This window comes from Elaeis guineensis, chromosome 4 (genome assembly GCF_000442705.2).
Source record: "Elaeis guineensis isolate ETL-2024a chromosome 4, EG11, whole genome shotgun sequence".
NCBI classification, from domain to species: Eukaryota; Viridiplantae; Streptophyta; class Magnoliopsida; order Arecales; family Arecaceae; genus Elaeis; species Elaeis guineensis.
In genome coordinates, this window is record NC_025996.2 from 3,846,939 (window position 1) to 3,869,289 (window position 22,351).

The window sequence follows — 22,351 nt, forward strand, 5'->3', positions numbered from 1 at the left end:
GGGCCTGGGCGGCCGATCGGGGGAAAGCCCCGATGGCCCCTGCTGACGACCCAAGGTCGGAAAGTCGCACCATGTCACCTGACGCTCAGGCCCCCGAAGGAGCGTCAGCCCTGGCTGACCACAACTTGGCCTGGAGGCTATGTCAGGGAATCCTCCTCCCAGCCGACGTGGAGGTTCTGAAGGCTCGGCAGGTGACCGAGATGCTGTCTTCGTTTTACCCGACCATGGTCGGGGTAAGTTCCGCCTTGCCCCTTTCCTTCTTATTGTCTTTGTTATTTCGCCTTTCTGACGGTTAGCTCTCGTTTGCAGTTGATCTACACTATGTCCGAATTGGAGGCCGGATACCGAAGATTCGGGGACATCCGGACGGCCTGGAAGGATAGGGCGACGGCTGTCGAAGCCGACAGGGTGGTACTGGTCGAGCAGTTAAAGCTGTCGACCGACCGTGAGGTGAGGTTGGAGGATGAGATTTCTCATCTCGGGGCCGAGCGCAAGGGTCGGACTGTGCGCCGACTGCGGCGCGAACGAGACGGCGTTGCCACCGAGCTCGAGGCCAAACGCGAGCAGCTCCAAGTCAGCCTGGAGAATCTCGCCAAGATCGAGGAGGATATGTTGATCGCCCAAGCTGACGCCGACATAGCGAAGGTGGAAGCAGAGTCGGCGAAGGAGTCCTTCGATCGGGTGGAAGCGGAGGCGAGGTCGGCGAAGGAGTTACTGAGTCGGACGGTGGAGGACTTTCGCAGCTCCGACAGATATCGAGAAGAACTCCTGGAGAGCGGCTTCGCATCGTACCGGGTGGGGTACGAAGACGGTCGGGATGTAGTCCAGGCCCTGTACCCGGAGCTGGACCTCAGCGGTATCGTCCCCCCAGGAGCCGAGGACCAAGCCACGGAAGAGGTGGCCGACCCATCGTCGGGAGATGCCGCTGCGGTGGAGGAGACCATCCCAGAGCATATCACCGAAGAAGAGATGGTCCCGACTCCCGACCCGGCTCCGACCTCCGATCCAACGCCGACCTCCGATCCAGCGCCAACCGTCGATCCAGTGCCGATCATGGTGGATACACCGATCATCCCCGAGCTCTTCCCGGTCGAAGAGATCGACTCCGAAGAATGATCAGGGTCTTGTCGCTTTTTTGTTTTGCTTTACATATTTGTAACTGGGCTTCGGCCCAATTTTGTAGACTTGGATATACCTAAGAGTACTTTCAATTTCATTCTCAACTTCTTCCCTTCGCCACATTAGGTCACTTAGCGATGTCCCAAGTCGTTAGCCGAGGTAGTCGGTAACATACGTCGTAGGAAAGGCAAGACGAACTCTAACCACGAGCCGTCCGTTCGGTGGTCATAGTGTGCGTCCATCGGAGGCCTGAGCCGAATGTCCGTCGCTCGGTCGTGAGTCACAGGTCAAAGTCGAATGTGCATCGTCCTGACACGAGTCGGGCACGTTTGCTAAGTCAGGGGTCGACCGACTTCCAGACACGCGCCCGTTGAGTCGGGCACGCTAGCGGAGTCGAAGGTCGTTCACTGGGTCGAAGGTCGATCGACCTTCGGGCGCACCCCGATGACCTGAATGTCATCTGATATGATCAGTCGGACGGCGCCCGACGCATTTAGTCGTACGGCGTTGACGCATTTGGTCGGGAAAACGATGGCGAGTCGAGTTTCCGTTATCTAGACTTAGGTCGGGTACTTACATCGCGTCGTGTGATAAACAGTGGTAAGCCGAATATCCTTCGACCGAAAGTGACCTGATCGGTAAGTTGCGAACGCGACGTTGGTCGCATTGGCGCTTTGCCTTTCTCGATCGGGGTCGAGTTAGCAAGTCGGCCGATCGTTTTGCCCGATCGTTTTGGTCGAGAGTTTTAGCTGTAGAAGGAGTGTAACTCCCGTCGTCACAGATGCGTCGGTCTCTTTAAGAGTCCGATGCATCGTCGACGGTCGGTCCGTCGGTCCGTAGTGGAACGTTAGGTCCGAGTTGGGACGTCGGGGGCTCGCACTCCTTGGCGAGCGCCGAACAACAGTCGAAGAGTCGAAATTCCAGACTCCAAAGTTTGAAACTGAATTCGTATTCCAAGTGAAGGGATACAGGGTTCATTGGTAGTACAACCTCAGATTGTCGGTATTTCAAGTCCATGGGACGACCGTCCCTTCTAAGGTCTCTAGCCGGTAGGCTCTCGGCCCGTAGGTGTCGGCTATCTTGTAAGGTCCCTCCCAGTTCGGGGATAACTTTCCCCGGTCCGGGGGCTTCAAGACTTTCGCCTTTCTTAGGACTAGATCTCCAGGCCTGAAAAGCTTTGGTTTGACCTTGGCGTTGTAATATCGGGCTACCTTTTGTCGGTAGGAAGCCATACGAAGTTGTGCTTCGCGTCGGAGTTCGGGCAAAAGATCCAAGTCGGCTCTCCGACACTCAGAGTTGTCTGGCTCGCGGTACTGCTCGACTCTGATCGATGGTAACCCGATCTCCAGCGGGATCATGGCTTCCGTTCCGTAGGCCAAACTGAAAGGTGACTCCCCGGTCGGGACCCGGGGCGTCGTCCGATACGCCCACAGGATGGAGTTCAACTCCTCGACCCAGAGGCCCTTGGCTTCATTCAGTCGGGTTTTGAGCCCATGCAGTATGGTCCGGTTGGTCACCTCGACTTCACCGTTAGATTGCGGGTATCCGACCGAGGTCAGTCGGTGCATGATATGGAATCTCGCACAGAAGTCTCTGAAGTCCTGGTTGTTGAATTATCGTCCATTGTCGGTGATAATGGTGTGCGGCAATCCGAACCTGAAAATGATGGACTTCTGAATGAAGTCCTCCATCTTCCGCTCGATAATCTGCGTCAGGGGCTCAGCTTCCACCCACTTGGTGAAGTAGTCGATGGCGACGACAATGAACTTCCTTTGTCCGGATGCCAGAGGAAAGGGTCCGAGTATGTCGATTCTCCACTAGGCGAAGGGCCACGGGGCGATGACTGGAGCAAGCTGGCTGGCGGGTCGGTGTTGTACGTTGGCATACCTTTGGCACGGTTCGCACCTCCGAACCAACTCAGTTGCGTCCTTCTTCATAGTGGACCAGTAGTAACCCTGTCGCAGGACTTTGTAAGCCAGAGACTTGCCCCCCAAGTGATCACCGCAGATCCCTTCATGCACTTCTCTGAGGGCATAGTCTGCATCGGTCGGTCCCAGGCACTTCAGCAAGGGAAGGGAGAATGACCTTTTATATAGTCGGCCGTCGATCATCATATACTGGGAAGCCACCCACCGGAGTCGTTTGGCTTTCGCGGGGTCTTCGGGGGTAGACCCATCAATCAGGTATTGAGCGATCGGATCCATCCAGCTCGGCTCTGTCGCCAATTGTAGCACTTCTTCGACCTTGTCGATGCTCGGTTGTTCAAGACTTTCTACGAACGTCCGACCCAAGGTGCCATAGTCGGATGTTGCAGGCCTAGAGAGTGCATCAGCCCGAGCATTTTCCACCCTGGGGATGTGGAAGATCTCGAAGTACTTGAAGGGTGCCACGAGATCTTTCACTTTTTGGTGGTATTTGGCCATGGTCGGATCCCGCGCTTCGAACTCGCCTTTGACCTGTCCCACGATCAGTTGAGAGTCAGAGAAGACTTTGAGTCGGTCGACCCCGAGCTCTAGTGCCAACCTCAAGCCCGCGACGAGCGCCTCATATTCGGCCTGGTTGTTGGAGGCCTTGAAGTCGAATCGGAGGGCGTGTTCGGTAACCATTCCCTCTGAGTTGGTGAGCAGGAACCCGGTTCCGCTCCCTCGAGCGTTGGAGGCTCCGTCGATGTGCAACACCCAGGTCGAATCGGAGTCACATTCGGAGGTCCCAACCTCTTCGGGGCTTCCTTCTCCCGTCGCTAGCTCGATCGTCGGGCATTCCGCGATAAAGTCGGCCAGAACCTGGGCTTTCAGAGCAGGTCGTGGCCGGTATTGGATGTCGAATTTGCTCAGTCTCACGGCCCACTTCGCAAGCCGTCCTGATGTGTCAGGGTGGTGCAGGATTGCTCTTAGGGGTTGGTCGGTGAGGACCATGATTGCGTGCGCCTGGAAGTACGGACGGAGCCGCTGTGCTGAAATGACTAGAGCGAAAATTATTTTCTCTGCCTTTGAGTACCGAGTCTCGACTTCGTGAAGTACTTTGCTGACGTAGTATATCGGTTGGTGAACTCGGTTCTTGTTCTCTCGGACGAGCACCGAGCTAACTGCTTCCGGGGAGGTAGCCAAGTAAAGGTACAGTATCTCCCCGACCTCCGACCTCACAAGTAGGGGCGGAGAGGTCAGGTATTTCTTCAGTTCCTCGAAGGCTTGTCGGCACTCGTCCGGCCAAGAGAAATGCTTTGCTTGCCACAGGGTTTTGAAGAACGGGAGGCATCTCTCGGCCGAACAAGAAATAAATCGGCTGAGCGCGATGATCCTTCCGTTGAGTTGCTGCACCTCCTTTTTGGTGTTCGGATGTCGCATATCGATGATGGCCTTGATCTTCTCGGGGTTGGCCTCGATTCTTCGTTGCAAAATGAGGAACCCAAGAAACTTCCCTGAGGTCACTCCAAAGGCACATTTAGTCGGGTTCAGCTTCATCTGGTGTCGTTGTAGAGTGTGGAAGATTTCTTCGAGATCTCGCATATGATCCGAAATTTGTGCACTCTTCACCAGCATGTCGTCGACATACACTTCCATGTTGCGCCCGATCTGGTCTTTGAAGACCTTGTTGACAAGTCGCTGGTAGGTGGCTCCAGCATTTTTCAGTCCGAAGGGCATTACTCTGTAGCAGTAAAGGCCCTTGGCAGTCACGAAGGCGGTGTGTTCCTCATCTTCGGGTGCCATTCGGATCTGGTTGTATCCGGCAAAAGCATTCATGAAGCTGAGCAGTCGATGGCCGGACGTCGCGTCTACCAACTGGTCGATCTTCGAAAGTGGGAAGCTGTCCTTCGGACAGGCCCGATTCAAGTCGGTGTAGTCGATGCAGATCCTCCACTTTTCGTTGGCTTTCTTCACCATAACAACATTGGCGAGCCAGTCGGGATAGGTGGTCTCTCTAATGAAGCCCACCTCGAGTAGCTTATCCACCTCCTCGTCGATGGCCTTTTGTCTTTCAGGAGCAAAAGACCGCTTCTTCTGCCTTACCGACCTCATCGCTGGGTCGATGTTGAGTCGGTGTGTCATTATCTCCGGGGGAATGCCCGGCATATCCGCTGCCGACCAAGCGAATATGTCGGAATTGGCCTTCAGCAGCTCCGCCAACCGTCGTCGCTCAAGGTCGGGTAATTGTGACCCGACCCATACCTTGCGGTCGGGATTCTCCGCTATCGGGATGGGAACAAGCTGCTCGGTCGGTTCGCCTCGTTCTTCTTCTTTTCGTTGGTCCAACTTGTCGACCGTCAGAGAGCTCTTAGATTCTTCGCTCTGAGCAGAGATCTGAAAGCACTGTCGGGCGAGTTGTTGGTCTCCGCCATCTCTCCGACTCTGTTTTTGGTCGGGAACCGAACTAGGAGATGATACGTCGAAACAATCACCTTGAGGGCGTTTAGTCTGGGTCTTTCAAGTATGGCGTTGTAGGCCGAAGGCACTTGGACGACCGCAAAAGTCAGGTGGACTATACTTTGTCGTGGTTCGGTTCCGACCGTTACGGGCAAAGTAACTTTTTCTTCCACCGTGACAGCATCCCCAGCGAAGCCTATCAAGGGTGTAGAAACTTTCTTGAGTCGGTCGGCCGACAGTCGCATCCGGAAGAAGGTCGAGTAAAATAAAATGTTCGTTGAACTTCCATTATCTACAAAGATTCTTTTTACATCATAATTGGCTATCGTTGCCGAGACAACAACAGCATCATCATGGGGAGTTTGGATGCCCCGAACATCTTCTTCTGTAAAAGTAATTATATCGTCTGGGCGCGGCTTCTTCGTCGGCTCCCCACCGGCAGACGTCCCTGGGCCGAGTCGTTTGGAAATCATGTTGATGACCCCGGCCGTGGGTTGATTAGTCGTTGTTTCTTCAGTCGGCTGGGGTCGTCCATCGGCAATGGGTTGGGTCAGCGGATTCCTCCGGAACTTGCCGAGATATCTCCGACGTATGAGGGCTTCAATATCATCCTTAAGTTGGATGCATTGCTCGGTATTGTGGCCGTGGCCCCGGTGGAATCGATAGTACTTCCGTCGATCGAGGCCCTTTGCCTTCAGAAGCGGAGACCGGCGCAGGTATTCCTCCCCTTCGATCTCCATCAAAATCTGCGCACGAGGAGCAGAAAGGGGAGTGTAGGAGTTATACCTGGGGCGTGTCGGCCTTGAACTCCGCCGTCAAGGCGACCTCTGATTCCGTCGTGGGGGCGAGACCCGACCGTCGGTCGGGGGCCTGCTAGGCACGGCAGGGTCCCGACCCTTCCTCCGCTTCTCCTTCGGGCCCTTGGGCTCGGTCAGGCGCTGGTCGGAAGCTCCTTCGTCTGTGCGCATGTACTTGTAGGCGCGCTCCAGTAATTCAGCGTATGTTCGGAGGAGGGTTTTGTCCAAGGAGTAGGTGAATCGGGATGCCCTCAGCCTCTGCTTCATGGCTGAGATGGCCATGTCTTCATTGAGGTCCCGAACCTCAAGCGTGGCCGTGTTGAATCGCACAACGAAGTGTCGGAGCGTCTTATTTTCTCCTTGTTTGAGGGAGAAAAGGCTGTCCGACGTTCGCGGCGGCTTCCGGCTGGTGCTGAAGTAGGCCACGAAGGAGTGCTCGAGCTGTCCGAAGGAGTGGATTCTTCTCGATCGAAGATCAAAGTACCAGGCCCTGACAGCTTTGCGGAGCGCAGTGGGGAAGCCGATGCAAAAAAGAGCGTCGGTCGTCCCTTGGATCATCATGAGAGCTTTGTAGCTCTCCAGGTGGTCGATTGGGTCGGTGGAGCTATCGTAAGGCTCCACGTGCGGTATTTTGAACCGATTGGAGATCGGTTCATCGAGAATAAGTCGGGAGAGAGGTTGGGCGGTCTGAAAGTCGACGTCGTTCGAGGACTTCTGTTCGTCCACCTGCAGCTGGGCAAGCCGACGGTCGATTTCTTTGAACCTGCGTTCGTAGTCGTCGATCCGTCGGTGCTGAGAGACCTCAGGGGTGGAGTCTCCGGAGGAGTCCGAGAGAGAGGCGGACGGTGTTCGCGGTCGCTTTTCCTTCCTCGCTCGTTCCAGCCGGGAGGGAGATGGCCGTCGAGACCGACGGGTGTCACGCTGTGGCTGCCCCTCCTCCTCCTCTCGACGGGAGCACTGAGATAGGTGCTCCGGAGGAGGCGATGGAGATCGATGCGGACGTCGGTGGCTGCTCCTGGAGGGCATCGGACGTGTCGTCAGTTGCTCGGTCGGCGAGAGTGGCAACCGGATCGATTGTTGCTGAAGCTTTTGACCGCGTCTGTCAGCACGATCATCTGCCGCACGATCGTCGCGATCTGTGCCTCCGTGGTCACCGCGGGATGCGGAGAGCTAGGTTCCGCCATGGAGGGTGGAGGAGAGGCCTCTTCCTGACGGGAAGAGTGCCTCGCCGATCCAGTAACCCTTGACCGCTGAGCTCTTGTCTTTGTCATCTTGGATTCTGTGGGGTTTTAATCCCTGGTGCTGTTGATCGTCGGGCCGCCCCTACCTGGCGCACCAAATCTGTTGCGGCCAATCCCTTCATCGCCTGATCGTCGGGAGCGAGCGCCTGCAAAAGAAAGTCCGCACTGACCGGAAGTGGCTCCGACGGGGACCCTCCGACGGTCAAGTCAGAGAGGAGACTAGGCAACAGTAAAAAGAAAACAAGGAGCTCAACGGGAAAGGGAGAGAGAGCTAGAGAGGAGAGAATTTCAGGGTTTCGAAAGGACCTTCCCGCACTGTTGCCTTCCCCGATATATATAGTGAGAGAGGGTATGGTCCCGCCGTCGGTGATGTAGACAATTGAAGAGTTGTCAAAGCGCCAGGGTTGTCACGTCGTTGACGAGCTGACAGGTCCTAGGAATTAATTCGCGTCCTTAGCAGGACAGCGCCCCGGACTTTTGGCAGGACAACGTCTCCTGGCGGTTGCACGACATGTCCTTGATAGGACTGTAGCCTATGCCGCTTATTCGGCATCTAGAAGGGCCTGCTGGAGTCGGACGTTGGTTGTCAAAACTGATGGTGAGTCGGCGGTGTCCCACCCGACAGGGGGTCGGCGATGGGGGATCGGCCTTCGGGCGATCGGTAATAACTGTCGGTGTTGCCCACGGTCGGTCGGGCGAAGTCGGTCGGTCCATTTCGATGGATGGGCCGGCATCGGGACCCGCCGTTGAGTCGGCGTCGAGGATCGGTCGGCGCTGGTGAGTCGGCATTAGGGTCGGTCGGTATATCCCAATACAAAGCAACCATAGATGATCCATATAATTATCCATCTTCATTGATCTCAAAGAAACGGGATAACCTAGATTCATTTTCATCTATACAGATCTCAAAGTAGTTCCTGTATGATCAGGATTATCCATCCGTTCGTATAAATCTCGAAACAATCTAAATATTCATTCACATGCACAAATCGCCAAGCAATCACTTGGGTAATTTGGATATTTATCCAGGTGCATAGATCTCAAAGTGATTCATGGTTGGATTATTCATCCCTCAACATAGATCTTGAAGCAATCTAAATATTCATCTATATGTATAGATCTTAAAACAATTATGTGGATGATCTGAATATTCATTCATCTACATATATCTCAAAGCAATCTATAGATGATCAAAATTATTCATGTATTTGTATAGATCTTAAAAGATGTTGGAATAGGCCAAAAAAAAGAAGAATGCATTTTTGCCATTTGAAATGGTAGGCTAATTTCACCTGCTAGTCGAAAAGTCGAAGGACTATTTTTTATCAATTGAAGTGGTAAACTAACACCATCCACTAGTCGGAAAGTTGAAGGACCAACTCGGAGTAATTTGAAAATTTGGATGAACTGTTTAAAATCTTTTAAAGTCGAGGATATCTTTGAGATTGACCTTAATTTGTGTTGCTTAATCCAAAATTATCAATAAATAACTTTGCAATTTTAATATTATATAATTATTATGAGGTTGTTCACAAACAATCAATCTCTAATTTGAAACTAAAATTTGGCAAACCATTTGCTGATACCAGTTAGTTACATCACTGCAGATTACTTCCTATAGAGATGATATTCTTATAAAGTTCTCATGTTCTGCTATTACGAGCCATCTTTGCAAACAAGCCCTCTAATATTAAGCCAACTTCCGCAACGCAGCGGGTTATTTGCAAGTAAGCCGCTATGGACTTCAATATAGTTCTGAGAACCTATGCGCGATTGAAGCACAGCTTAGGGACCTCGATAGTTTCCTCTTAATCTCCGGCAATTCGGAATCCGACAAGAAAGGGCTGGGTTTCCGTCGCCTCTTCCTGCTTCCTCCTTATCGCCTTCCCCTTCGCTTCTTCTTCTGGAATCGGCCCATGGCGACCGCCGTTGCTCCCAAATTGGAGTCCTCTCAAAGGCTTAGGAGCTTCTCTCTTCTTGGAAGCAGGTAACCTATCCAACACTAGCTCTTCTCAATTCCACTCTACGTCTATATCTCTTCAGGGACATCCGATAAAATTGGAAGGACACTCTACGTCTATATCGTCTTGTTTCCATTTTCTTCCGCTCAATTTCACTCTTCTTTTTCCACTTTCTTACACAAAAAAATTGATAATTTCTTTATTATATGAACTTTTATTTAGCGTTCCTCAAAGATTTCATAGGTTTTAATGCAAGTTTTTTACTTTCTTTCGCCCATTTCTATCCCCCCAAACAGCCACCTTCTTGGTTGTCTCCTTTGATACCCTCGGATCGAGAGATATTTGGAGCTTCAAGACACATACTTACCTGCCTCAAATATGTGTTCTTGAGTCATAACTCCTGAAAGGAAACTGGCTTTGTTTACACGAAATTTGAATAGTCAATTATGTTTTAATAGGACACCTGAGACGAAACAAACTGTTAATCTAGCTTCAATATTAGACAAGAACTATGTAGAATTTATTCAAAAGAAAACAAGGCAAACAGGTGCCATACAAGTGAGCTGGCCATAAGAGATTCACTGGAGGAACCATTTCCATGAGGAAGACTCTCATTATGCATGCTAGGAAAAGAGTAGAAGCTAAAGGATGCGTCAAGAAATTGAGCGTAAGCATGATAGGGTTATTGGTTACTATTGTGGCCCACTCCCCGTCGTCTGTCACCGAAAACGAACACCTGCAAGACAACATCCGCACTGACCAGATTTGTGTCCGGTGGGGACCCTCCGATGCTTAAGTTAGAGAGGAAAGTTGGTGAACAGTAGATGTCAATATTCAAAGTAGCAGAGTTCTGGTTAGAAGTGGCTTATCAGCCTCATTTTCTTTACCTCTTTTTATAGACAAGGTTCTTGTAACCGTCGGATGTGGTCCTGCATTTTATGGCGCTAAATCATCGGGCCATAATCGCGTAGTGGGTCATTGATTTTTCAATTATGACGCCGTGATGTGCAGCCGGTAACCATTCGCGACGGTTAAGGCATATTGAACAGATTAGCCGACTGTATGTCGGTAGTAGGCACAATCGTCAGTTGGTGATTCTGTCGTATCGTCGATCATCGGTCATAAGTCGGTGACATTTGTTCAATCGATTAATGAAGAGTCGGAGTCGTCAGTTTAGTCGGTCGGCTATTGCTGAGTCGGAGTCGATCAGTTGGAGTCATACGTTCGATCGGTCGGCTATTGCCGAGTCAGAGTCGATCAGTCGGAGTCATAGAGATCAAAGTTGGGGTCGATGGATTTACCCCAACAGTTGTCCCCCACTCTCAAGTCTAAACTGATCCAACATGTAAATTATCACGTAGTTTATCACATTAGACGAAGAGAGCTCTATCACATCGAGCTCCAATTTTGACGTCGTTTCCTTCGAGATACGGATGATCGGCTATTTTATCGTATTGGCAGGTACAATCGTCAGTTACACTGATCGGACGATTCGGTATCAGTTGTCAGTGTCAGGCGTCATTTCAAAAAGTGGATTCGGCATCAAATGATATAATTTTGACAAGTAGATCTGTTCCACGTGTTCGGATGTTATTGGGTCGGAATTGTTCACACAGATAGGGGTGACATGGTTTAATCTGGAACAGGTGCGTCGAACTGTTCGATCAATGATTGGTCCAGATGTTGTCACGTGTCGTCATCTGGTGGATCTTCGATTTGACCGCTCTCATCACGGCCGTTGAGGGATCTTATATATATATATATAGGGTTGCTCTCAGTCAAATTTTTATTTTTCACTGTCTTTGGTGGTGCTGGGACTCTGTCGGGTTGTTGCTCCAATGCCCAAGGTTATCGCTCCCAGCTTTCAGGTCAACTTTGCCTTTCTTTCGAGTCCTTTCTTTTTTCTTTTAAAGTCTTCTTTAGAGTAATTCTCATGGCTAGGGCTTCTCCTTCTCGAAAAGATCGATCGGAGAATCCGACTGATGAGTCCCAGTCGAGTCCAGATGTGTTCTCTTCACTTTCGGAATCGAATATGGAACGGCTCCGGGAGCAGTTTCAACTTTTCGCTCATGGAGCCGATGGTCAGGTGAATAAGCTATCATTATGTACTTTATATCCTCGTTTAAGCTACGCAACCAAGGATGCTAATGATGGTGGACGAAAATCTGAAGTCCTCTTTGTTTCTGTATGAGTGGGTCAGGCTGTTGATGTGGTCGGTCAAGCGAAATGATCGGAGAGTTGTGTCCAGATCTCGACTTGAGCGGCATCATCTTTCTAAGATCGGAAGACGGAATTGCTGAAGAAGAAGCCACTCCGATTCAAGAAGAAGCACCGACTGAGCCCGAAATCATTCAAGTCAGGGATACTACACCTGAACAAAGGAATGATAACGAAGCTTAGTCAGTGTATTTTGTTTTTTTTTTTTTTTGTGTAATCTGACACTTGTAGTCGAACTTCGGTTCAATTTTGTAACTCTTTTTGATAATGAATTAAAGCATTTTCTTTCAAATTTTGTCTCTTATTTTGCTTGTTGATAATGCCTGCAATGTCTGCGATGTAGAATAATCACCGAACATTAATTGGTTGTCCGATCATTCAGTAGGACTTGTAGAATATCCATTAGTCATATAATCATTTTGACGTACTTAACAAAATTAGGATAAGATTGTAGGTCGAATATCTCGTGTCCGACATTTAATCGGGCTTGTACGTCAAATTATTTGATAATCGATGGCAAGCCGAATATCTTTCGACTGGCCGTAGCCTAGCCGGTATAATTCCATCCGATCTTGATCGTTTTGGTATTTTTCATTCCGCTTAGTTGGGACTAAGTTGGCATATTAATCTTTCGACTATAGTCAGCTTTTGCAATGGAAAGCCGATATTGAGAACCGAAATATAGTCAGTAATTCGATTTTTGTAGCGAAGCCTGTAGTCGATGTCGGTTATTGCAGGAGAACTGAGATACAATTCTCACTGAAGTAGTTGATTCTTTGTGCCTAAGTACAGGAAACAACTCGGCTTTGAGAATGAAAGCTGACATTCAGTCGGTAGTTGATAAAACTTGTCAAAAATTTGTGATTCTGAAATTTTGATTGTATTTCAAATAATGTACATTTTGACGACTTTATTGATAATACATCTTCAAATTATCGGCATTCCACGTTCGGAGAATCGCCGACCCTTCGAGAGTTTTCAGTCGATATGCATCCGGTCTAAGAGTCTCGGATATTCTGTAAGGTCCTTTCCAGTTTGGAGATAGTTTTCTTTGATCCAAAGGTTTTGATACTTCTGCTTTTCTTAAGATCAAATCTCCTGATCGAAAGACTTTCGGCTTGACTCTTGCATTATAATACCAGGCTATCCTTTGTCGATATGCAGCCATTCGAATTTAAGCTTGCTGTCGGAGTTCTGAAAGGAGATCTAGATCGGCTCTCCAACATTCAGAGTTGCTCGGTTCACATATTGTTCGACTCTTATTGATGGCAATCCGATCTCGAGCGGTATCATAGCTTCTATTCCATAAGATAAATTGAAGGGGGATTCTCCTATCGGTATGCGGGGAGTTGTCCAATATGCCCATAAGATCAGATATAGTTCTTCCATCCAGAGATCTTTGGCTTCATTCAGTCGGATCTTCAGTCCGTGCAAGATTGTTCGGTTGGTTACTTCAACTTGACCATTTGACTGTGGATGGCCGATCGAAGTGAGTTTGTGCGTGATATGAAATTTAGCACAAAACTCTCTAAAATTTTGGTTGTCAAATTATCGACCATTGTCGATAATGATGGTGTGTGGCAAACCGAATCTGTAAATGATGAATTTCTAGATGAAGTCTTTCATCGTGCTTTCGGTGATTTGCACCAGAGGTTCGGCTTCTATCCATTTAGTAAAGTAGTCGATGGCGATCATTATAAATTTTTTCTGACCAGATGTTGGGGAAAAAGGATCAAGTATGTCAATCCTCCATTGTACGAAGGGTCATGGTGCTACAATCGATGTCAGTTGACTAGTCGGCTGATGTTGTATATTCATATACTTTTGACATGGTTCACATCTTCGGATGAGTTCAGCTACATCTTTTTTTATGGTGGGCCAATAATATCCTTGTCGCAGGATTTTATAAGCTAGAGACTTGTCCTCCAAGTGATTTTCGCAAATCCTTTCGTGTACTTCTCGAAGTGCATAGTCGGCATCTGTAGGTCCCAAACAGTTCAGCAAGAGGAGAGAGAAGGATGTTTTGTATAGATGACACTTATCATCATATATTGAGAGGCTGTCCATCGGAGTCGTTTGGCCTCTGAGGAATCCACAGGAAGGATCCCATCATTCAGGTATTGGACGATCGGATCCATCCAACTCGGTTTGATAGTAAGCTGCAATACTTCCTCAATTTTGTCAATGCTCGGCTACTCGAGACATTCGACAAATGTTTGACCCAGTGAGTTGAAAGCAGTAGTAGCCAGTCGTGAAAGTATGTCGGCCCGAGCATTCTCAGTTCTGGGGATATGAAAGATCTCGAAGTGTTTCAAACTCGCCGTAACATCTTTCACCTTTTGAAGGTACTTCATCATAGTAAGATCTCGGGCTTCAAATTCACCCTTGACTTGTCCAGCAATTAGTTGTGAGTCGGTGAAGACCTTCAAACTGTCGATCTCGAGCTCTTTGGCTATCTTCAAGCCGGCCAAAAGTACTTCATATTCGGCTTGGTTATTTGAGGCTTTAAAATTGAATTGAAGGGCGTATTCGGTGACTACTCCTTCGAAATTTATGAGTATAAGGCCGGCTCCACTATCTTGTGCATTAGATGCTCCGTCAATGTGCAGCACCCAGATCGACCCTAGGTCGGGGTCGGGAGTCATATCCTCTTTTATTGTGTTGCCATCTGTGTCTTCTGGCTTATTATCGGATATGGTACATTCGGCAACGAAATTAGCTAGGACTTGTGCCTTCATGGACGGTCGTGGGCGATATTGAATGTCGAATTCACTAAGCTTTACTGCCTACTTTGCCATCTGACTTGATGTGTCAGGCCGATGTAAGATCGCTTTCAGCGGCTGATCTGTCAAAACTATAATTTGATGGACTTGAAAGTATGGACGAAGTTGTTGTACCGATAAAATCAGGACGTAGATCATTTTCTCTGTCCTTGAATATCGAACTTCGGCATTGTGAAGCACTTTGCTGGTGTAGTAGATTGATCGATGAATTCGGTTCTCATCCTCTTGGACGAGCACCGAACTAACTGCTTCTGCTGAAGTTGCCAAGTAGAGATACAATCTCTCCGACCCTTGGTTTTGTGAGCAAAGGTGGAGAAGCCAAGTATTGTTTTAAGTCTTCGAAGGATTATCGGCATTCATCTGACCATAAGAAATCCTTCGTCTGTCGTAAAGTTTTGAAGAATGGAAAGCATCTTTTGATCGATCTAAAAATAAATCTGTTGAGCACGACAATCCTTCCATTGAGTTGCTGTATCTCTTTCTTTGAACTCGGGTGCTTCATATCGATGATGGTTTTGATCTTTTCGGGATTAGCCTCGATCCCTTGTTGTGAACAAGAAATCCGAAGAATTTTTCGGGGGTTACTCCAAATGCACATTTGGTTGGATTTAATTTCATCTGATGCCGTCGAAGTGTGCTGAAAGCTTCCTCCAGATCTCGAACATGATCTGAAGTTTGGAGACTCTTCACCAACATGTCATTCACATATACTTCCATGTTCTGTCCGATCTGCATCTTGAAGATCTTGTTGACAAGCCGTTGATAGGTAGCACCGATATTTTTTAGACTGAAAGATATTACTTTGTAGCAGTATATACCTTTGTCGATCACAAAAGTCGTGTGCTCCTCATCTTTTGGTGCCATACGAATTTGGTTATATTCGACAAAGACATCCATAAAACTCAGAAGTCGGTGGCCGGAAGTCGCATCGATCAATTGGTCAATCTTTGGCAAAGAAAAGCCATCTTTCGGACAAGCTACATTCAGATCAATATAGTCGATGCAGATCTTCCACTTTCCATTAGCTTTTCTCACCATTACCACATTGGCAAGCTAGTCGGAATATGTAGCTTCTCTGATGAAGTCTGCTGCAAGGAGTTTATCTACTTCTTCATCAATAACCTTTTATCTTTCAGGAGGAAAAGGTCGTTTCTTCTGTCTTACCGGCTTAATATTTGGATTGATGTTAGGTCGGTGAGTTATTATTTCTAGAAAAATTCCGAACATGTCGATTGCCGACCAAGCAAAAATGTCGGCATTAGTCCTGAGCAATTTTATTAGTTGTTGCCGCTCTAAATCGGCAATTATGATCCGATTTAGACCATTTTCTCGGGATCTTCTTTTAATGGGATGGAAACCAGTTGTTCAGCCAGTTCACCCCTCTTTTGATTTTCTCTTTGGTCTAATTTGTCAACAGACAAAGAGTCTTTAGATTTGTTATTTTGAGTGGAGACAAGGAAGCAACGTCGAGCGAGTTATTGTTCTCCATGTATTTCTCCGACTCCATGTCTTGTTGGGAATCGCCGAATCGGACTAACAGATGGTATATCGAAACCACTGCTTTCAGGACATTAAGCCCGGGTCGTCCGAGTATGGCGTTATAAGCCGAGGGTACCCGAACTATCATGAATGTTATGAAAACAGTGCTTTACTGTGGTTCAGTCCCAGCAGTTAAGGAGAGAGATTTCTCCTTCCACTGTGACAGCATCTCCTGTGAAGCCGACCAATGGTGTTGAGACTCTTCTGAGTCGCTCATTCGGCAGTCGCATTCGGGAGAAAATCGAATAAAATAAAACATCAGTTGAACTTTCATTATCTACAAAGATTCTTTTTATATCATAGTTTGCTATTGTTGCTGAAACAATAACAGCATCATCATAGGGAGTTTGAATCCTCCGAACATCTTCTTCCGAAAAAATTATTACATTGTCGAGTCATCGTCGCTTTGTCGACTAGTCTTCAGAAGTTGCCCCTCTGTCCAATCGTTCGAAGATCATGTTGATCACCCCTGCAGTCAGTTGATTATTTACAGCCTCCTCAGTTTGCAGTTGAGGTCGTCGATTAGCAGGAGGTTGAGTCGGTGGATCTCTCCGGTATTTGCCGAGGTAGCCTCATCGAATCAGGACCTCTATCTCATCCCTGAGCTGAATATATTGTTCGGTATTGTGACCGTGATCACGATGGAACCGACAATATTTCTTCCGGTTGTGGTTCCTCGGCAACGCCTTCATTGGTGGGGGTGTCGTAGATATTTTGCTCCTTCGATCTCCATGAGGATCTGTACATGAGGAGCGAAAAGAGGAGTATAGGAGTCATACCTGCCGTAACTCGACCTTGGACTCCGTCGTCGGGGTGAAGCCCGCTTATTGGATGATGGCCGACTTGATTCGGCCGAAGCTCCTTCCTTCTTTTGCTTCTTCTTCTTCTGACTTTTGCCTTCTATCTGGCGTCGGTCAGAAGCTCCTTTATCTGCGCGAATGTATTTGTATGCGTGCTCCAGAAGTTCAGCATAAATTCGAGGGAGAGTTTTGTCCAAAGAATATGTAAATCGAGATCTCCTCAGACCTCTTTTCATGGTCGAGATAGCCATATTTTCATTGAGATCTTTGACCTCAAGTGTGGCCGCATTAAAGCGAGCCACGAAATTTCGAAGTGTTTCAGTCTCTCTTTGTTTAATCGAGAAGAGACTATTAGAAGTGCGTGGCGGCCTTCGACTGGTGTTGAAATGAGCCACGAAAGAATGTTCTAACTGTCCAAAAGAGTATATGCTTCCCAACTGAAGCCCGGAATACTAGGCCCGAGCAGCTTTCTGAAGAGTTGCCGGGAAGCCGATGCATAGAGGGCATCGGTGGCCCCCTGAATTGTCATGAGAGCTTTGTAGCTCTCACGGTGGTCGATCGGGTCGGTGGATCTGTCGTACAGCTCCACTTGAGGCATCTTGAATCGAGATGGGATCGGTTGGTCTAAGATATGTCGAGAAAGCGGCTGGATGGTGTGAAAGTCGTAATCGTTGGAGGATTTCCGACCTTTCACTTGAAGTTGAGCAATTTGGCGATTGATCTCTTGAAATTTACGTTCGTAATCATTAAGTCATCGTTGGAAAACTCTGGGGGTAGAACCTCTCGATGAGTTAGAGGGGGAAGTAGATGGTGTTCGTGGTCGTTTTTCCTTCTTTGCTCGATCCAATTAAGAAGGAGAGGGACGTCGTGAATGGTGGATGGCGTGTCGAGAGTGCCGTGAGTGTCGCTGCTCATCTCGATGAGAGAGCTGAAATATCGCTCTGGTAAAAAAAATTGTGATCGTCGTGGATGACGGAGGCTGTACCTGGATGATATCGATTGCGCTACCGGTTGCTCCGTCGGTGGCTATGGTGGCTGAGTCTGCTGCTATTGGAGGCTTCTGACCGCCTCCGTAAGAACAGTCATCTGCTGTACGAGTGCAGCGATCTGGACGTCCGTGGTGACCACAGAACGTGAGGAACTAGGCTCTGCTACTGGAGAAGGGGGAGGAATCACTTCCCGACGGGAAGAGTCTCGCTGATCCGGTTGCAGTCGAATGTTGGGCTCTAATTTTCACCATAGTGAATATTGTTTCTCTTCTCCTGTTCCTAGCGTGCCAATCTATTGCAGCCAACTCCCCGTCGTTTGTCGTCAGGAACGAACACCTGCAAGACAACGTCCGCACTGATCAGATTTATGTCCGGCGGGGATTCTCCGATGCTTAAGTTAGAGAGGGAAGTTGGTGAACAGTAGATGTCAATATTCAGAGTAGCAGAGTTCTGATCAGAAGTGGCTTACCAACTTCGTTTTCCTTACCCCTTTTTATCCCGTATTTTATGGCGCTAAATCATCGGACCATAATCGCGTAGTGAGTCATTGATTTCCCAATTATGGCGCCGTGATGTGCGATTGGTAATCGTTCGTGACGGTTAAGGCATATTGAGCAGATTAGCCGACTGTATGTCGGTAGTAGGCACGGTCGTTAGTTGGTGATTCTGCTGTATCGTCGGTCACCGGCCATAAGTCGGTGATATTTGTTCTATCGGTTGATGAAGAGTCGGAGTCGTCAGTTCGGTCGGTCGGCTATTGCTGAGTCGGAGTCGATCAGTCGGAGTCATACATTCGGTCGGTCGGCTATTGCCGAGTCGGAGTCGATCAGTCGGAGTCGTGGAGACCAAAGTCGGGGTCGATGGGTTTACCCCAACAGTTACTTAGAGGCAAGACTAGAGGAAGCGATATGCATGGGGGGTGCATGAGTGACAAGAGAAGGGTAGGAAAAGTAGAAGGATTTTATGCAACAAAACAAGCCAAAATCAACCAAAAGGTTCGCGACAATCCATAAAGGAAAGATCCTGGCAAGAGTGGAATGCTTGAGCACCTAACAATGAAGGTGAAGTGCTAGAACTGGTAAGTTGAGTAGGACCATGATATCGATAATCCTCCTTTGTTTGTCAGAAGATGTATGCATGAGGAGACTTGTGGACCTAAAACTTCTTGTGTTCGCCTGAATGGAGATTATGTGTATAGGTTACCTGCAGTGGGAGAATTAGAATAAAGCCACTTAATTATAAGGTGATTGCAAATAAAAGCTAAAATCTGAAACTATGTACGTGTAATGGTGGCGTTTGGAAATAAAACACCCAGTCGGAGCAACTTTTTCTTCAAATGCATGGATCTTCATTGTCCCTGAGCCAATGATCTCACAAGCTGCTTTGCGGCTTAAAAGAATAATGCCTTCGCTTTCCTTAAAGCAAACATATTGATCTCTTCCATCACCAACTCAATAACAACTATGGAAATCCAAGATCCATTTATTTGAAGTGTTAACACTTGTGGGGGACTGTGAGAGCATTTTCATCATGATGTCCACACAACCTCAGACACCACCACTGCATCCAGAAAACCACAATTGCCTCTGTTCTTCTTTGTATGTTATGAAAAGACAACCTAAAATGTTTTCGCATAAGTAAAATTTTTCAATGCATACACAAACAAAGGTTTCAATGTAGAAAAGCATAAATAGCTAGCGTGGAGGTTTTGGAGTCTCACACCTAGTTATTTCTGGATTAGATGCTAGAGCTGGCATCAAGACAAAAGGAAATTGTACTATACCAACAGAGTTGGTTGTTCCGGTCGACAAATATCCACGCTACATCCTCAGCAGTAAATAGGATCCTCCATCAAAGCCCTGAAGAGGCTCTTCCAGCCAGGACAGCTCACATGAGAGGGTTTGAGAGTCACAGGAATCATCCATGTGGCACTCAACACAGTAGCATCAATCGATTGAGGAACAAAGCCTTAATGAAGAACCATGAAAACATATTTGAAGAATGGTTGGCCAGAGGTTTGAAAGAAGGAAGAAGGGCTTTGAAAGAAGTATTGAGGTTTGGTGTGAGAATAGTGAGGAGTCTCAGAGAACATGGACATGTAAACAGTTCCTAGAATAGCCAGCGGGAAACCTTGCTTCTCAGGGTAGTGCCTTGTATGATCTGATTAAATAGTTTTAATCCATATGTTATTCGATTTGAAGAAAGGTTGGTCTGTGTCAGGCATAGTTTATTTGAGAACATGTGATGTTCTCAGGATTTCTCATGTTCCCCACCACTGATAACTGTTTGATGTTGTGTAATGGCTGATGATGGTAAGTAACCAGTTCACAATCATCTGTTGGTGGATGAGACATATTGGATCTTTGTGCTCAGCCGCTTGAAGTTCAATGGCACTACTGGAAGCTTGTGGACTGATTCTAGATATAGTCTTATTAAATACCGAAGTAAAGATAGAACATGTAAACATTTGTTTGGGTGCAAAAGTACATGTTAATGGTCTTCACAAGCCGTCAACTTCTGGTACCATAAGCTAGCAGGGAAACTTAAACATTGAGAGAATCCTCTGATTAGCTATCAACATAGTATATATCTAATATATTGCCTAGTTTTGTACCTGTGCTTGTTATATTAGAGAATTGCCCTTTGGGTTGGAGTGTATTCATGAATAATTTGAATAATACTGCATGTGTTTGGCAACTTTGGTCAATGATTGCACAAGATTTGTCCATTGACTACCCTGTCTGTTTCATTGGGATGTAATGCTAGTGCTTGACAGGTCTTCAAGTGAAAGTTGAGTGAAAATATTAGCGTAGTATTGTTGCGTAATGGTGCTGTTGATAATGGTAATAACGGGGTTTTGTCTTCTTGTTGCTTTGACAGACCCCTTCACATTAGCTTCCTTTCACCATGGAGATTGTCTGAAACAGCAATTGAAACAGTAGCATTGTTGTCGCATAAGTAAAATTTTTCAAGTTATACACAAGCAAAGGTTTTTCAGTGTAGAAAAGCATGTATAGCTAGTGTGGAGGTTTTGTAGTCTCATCGTGCAAATCAGATCTCATTGAATTTGTTTAACTGCTGATACATAAGACTGTCTTAGTTTTGTAAAAGTTTCAGAGAAATTATTTGACATTTTCAGAAGCCTTTTTCTTTTTTTGCTTTTTATTTTTGGCTTTGGCAGATGCTTAAGTTGGTTTGAACTTTGAAGACAAAATGATTAGCAATATGTCCTAGTTAGGTACTTCTGGATTAGATTCTAGAGCTAGCATGAAGACTAAGGGAAATTGTACAATGCCATCAGAGTTGGTTGTTGCAATCAACAACCATCCATTCCATGCCACATTCTCAGTTGCAATTGGGATCCTCCATAAAAAGCCTGAAGAGGCGCTTCCAGCCAGGTCAGCTAACATGAGAAGAGGGTTTCAGCGTGACAGGAGTCCTCTATGCGACACTCAACACAATAGCATCAATCAATTGAAGAACAACGCCTTAATGAAGAACCGTGAAAACATATTTGAAGAATGGTTAACAAGTTTGTTATTGTTACATTTATTTCGAAAAAAGAGTAAGGGCTTTAAAAGAAGTATTGAGTTTTGGTGTGAGCACAGCATTTCTCATGATAGAGTGCCTGTGGTGGGTGAAGTCTCCGAGAACGTGGACGGATAAAAAGTTCCAAGAACAGCCTTTTTATGATTTGATTCAATACTTTTTATCCGGTTCTTATTCAATTTGAAGCAAGTTTGGTATCGGTCAGGTGTAGTTTATTTGTCTTATCAATTATTTGGTCGGCTGCTCTCACTGGCTTTTTCTTGGCTTCAATTGGATATGTTTAGGATGGGCTTAGTTGGGTGGAAATTTTCTTGATGGAACGCTGAGCAATAACAGTTGAGCCAACTTCAGTCTGTGTTAGTTTAATCCAAGCCATTTTGAGCCCCACGCTTTGGATTTTGGAATACACCATTGTCGTCTGCTAGCTTCACATGGCAATATCTTTTGCTGTGAAATGGCTCTCACATTTTATCAGTTGCTTTCTTTAAAGCCGTGCTTTCTGTTAGCAAGGGGCTAATATTATTTTTCAAATGGTCAGAGTCATTAGAGAAAACATTACAGGGCATGAGGAACCTTGAATGAGAATATGGGCATATCGATATTGAATGGCCGAAATGAGGAGATGGTTGCAGGGCCCGAGATATAAAGTCGGGGTTAAGTAGGCTTTCTTTAAGGTAGTATAGTCGCAAAAGAATCGTATTCTACTTACTACTAACATCGTTAGCTATTTTAGATGGCTTCCAAATTTGCAGAAGCATATCAGAGGCATCTACTTACTACAAACATCGTTAGATACAGCCCTTGCAACAAGCTGTAAAGTGGATGAGGTTTTCCTGCCCTCTTCTTTGGTTACTTTTTTTTTCCCCTTCTCCTCCCCGTTTTAAGGGACCTGCTGCAGGAGCTAGCAGGCTTTCTATGCAAATAATGCATACATTCCTGTTCTACAAAATGGGCGTTAAAATGGATCACTTTCGGCAAGAGACATCTTAATCTTA

At 47.1% G+C, this 22,351-nt stretch overlaps 1 long non-coding RNA gene across 1 annotated transcript; it reads left to right on the forward strand.

Annotated features, from left to right (window-relative positions):
* The first annotated feature begins 9,195 nt into the window (after positions 1-9,195).
* LOC140857068 (uncharacterized) lies at positions 9,196-20,939 on the forward strand. Its single transcript, XR_012140570.1, has 2 exons — positions 9,196-9,505; positions 20,688-20,939. It is a non-coding gene; the product is annotated as an uncharacterized lncRNA (long non-coding RNA).
* The last annotated feature ends 1,412 nt before the right edge of the window (positions 20,940-22,351 follow it).